Below are 2,309 nucleotides of genomic sequence, written 5' to 3' on the forward strand. Positions count from 1 at the left end.
GAGAGTGAGTCTGAGAGACATTGTGTGAGAGAGTGAGTCTGAGAGAGACAGTGTGTGAGAGTGAGTCTGAGAGAGATAGTGTGTGAGAGAGTCTGAGAGAGACAGTGTGTGAGAGAGTGAGACTGAGAGAGGCATTGTGTGAGTGAGTCTGAGAGACAGTGTGTGAGAGAGTGAGTCTGAGAGAGACAGTGTGTGAGAGTAAGCGTCTGAATGAGGGAGGATCGGAAAGGGAGGGAGTGCGAGAGATGGTGTGGATACAAGAGTGAGAAGGAGCGAGACTAGGGGCGACAAAGGGGAGAAACAGTTTTAATTGAGAAGGACAGAGAAAAGGGGAAATGTGTCTGTTTGTGTCCGAGAACTAAGTGATAAAGAACGTGAGAGGTTGGATAGGAGGGAGAGAGAGAGACAGAATGGGTAAATAACAAAAAACAGAGTTGTAGTTAACAGCTGTTTATTGCACTGGAAGGATTTAAACAGTAGTGATCCCCAGGGGTCAGTGTGGGCACCATTGCTTTTCTCAATATATGTGGATATGACTGACCTGAATTTGGGTGTTTGGAGCACAATATCAAACATTGCAGCTTCCACAAAGATAAGGAGTGAGGTTAACCATGAAGAGGACTGTGGACAACTTCAGGAGGAGTGAGACAGGTGAGCAGATTGGACAGGTCGATGTCAGATGGAAATTAATGCAGAGATGTGAGGTGAGAAGAATGAGAGGATATAGACACTATACGGTAAAACTGTAGAAGGAGTGGAGGAGCAGAGAGATTCAGGGATTCAGATACACAAATCTTTAAAAGTGGGAGGCAAGTTGATAAAGCTGTTTTACAAAATTCCACACGGTATCCGAGGATTTATAAATAAGGGCACAGAGTATAAATGGAGAGTTAATGCTACACCTGGACACATCATGGGTTGGTCCACAGTCAGAATATTGTCTCCAGTTTTTGGTGCATTACTTTAGTAAGAATGTCGGGGCCATGGAGAGGTGCAGAAGAGATTCACTGAGATGATCCCAAGGACAGGAATCTTCACAGAACTTTTCTTATAAGAGACGTTGAAAAGGGGGTCAGATAATGGGGTTCAAAATTTTGAGGGGTGTTTTGATCAAGTAACTGATAAAAAATTGTCACCACTGGTTAGTGAGTCGGTAACCAGAGGATATCAATTTAAGACCAAAATAATTAAATGCCAGGTTGATTTTTCCTTTTCTACACAATGTCTTCCTGAACACATTTACAGTCTCATTACTGTTTGTCAAACCTCCTACTTTTGTGCCATCAGCAAATGTTGAGATTGTGAAAATCCGAACAGTCTCTGTATAGGGAGAAGAAAAGTGGGCCCAGCACTGAGCCCTGGGGTAACCACTTCCAACCCTTCACCAATCTGAGCAACTCCCTTTAACACTGAGCCTCTGTTTCCGATCCTCAGCCAACTTTCTCCCCGCACTGTTCCACTTCCTTTTAAACTGCCCACCTGAACAGAGTGGCCATTACCCCGGGGATCCCCAGTTACCTGAACAGAGTGGCCATTACCCCGGGGATCACCAGTTACCTGAACAGAGTGGCCATTACCCCGGGGATCCCCAGTTACCTGAACAGAGTGGCCATTACCCCGGGGATCCCCAGTTACCTGAACACCGTTGTTCGCCATGTGCCTGATTTTACTTTACGTCCTTCACAGTCTCATCAAATTGTCTCGGTGCCTCCCGGCCATGTGATCATCCAAAGAAGTTTCCAGTCGGAATGAAGTATTTTCCAGAACATTTATTCAACACCGGTGAAAATTCCTTCTCAAAATTCCTGGAAGTTTCAGCACGACTTCTCCTGTGGAAAAAAAGAGACATTGGGTTAGGGGACGGAACAATTAAGGACCGTTCTGAAGTACTCGGTGTCGGCATTGGCTCATTGGTAACACTCTCTCGCTTCTAGAATCATAAAGGTTGTGTGTTCAAGCCCCCCTCCAGAGAGTTAAGCACAAAATCCAGGCTGACACTGCAGTGCAGTGCTGAGGGAGTGCCGCACTGTCGCAGTTGCCATCTTTTGGATGGGACATTAACCCGAGGCCCTGTCTGCCCTCTCGGGTGGATGTAAAAAATCTCACGACAGCATATCAAAGAAGAGTGGCCGAGTCCTCCCCGGGGTCTAGGGCAAATATTTCTCCCTTGATCAACATCACTAAAGTGGATTATTTGGCCATTGGCAACAGTGCTGTGTGGGATCTTGCTGTGCCCACAGTGCTGTGTGTGGGATCTTGCTGTGCCCACAGTGCTGTGTGTGGGATCTTGCTGTGCCCACAGTGCAGTG

Source organism: Somniosus microcephalus, unplaced genomic scaffold (genome assembly GCF_052327205.1).
Source record: "Somniosus microcephalus isolate GS21.2 unplaced genomic scaffold, FLI_Smic_1.0 unresolved_chr4, whole genome shotgun sequence".
In the NCBI taxonomy this organism is placed as follows: domain Eukaryota; kingdom Metazoa; phylum Chordata; class Chondrichthyes; order Squaliformes; family Somniosidae; genus Somniosus; species Somniosus microcephalus.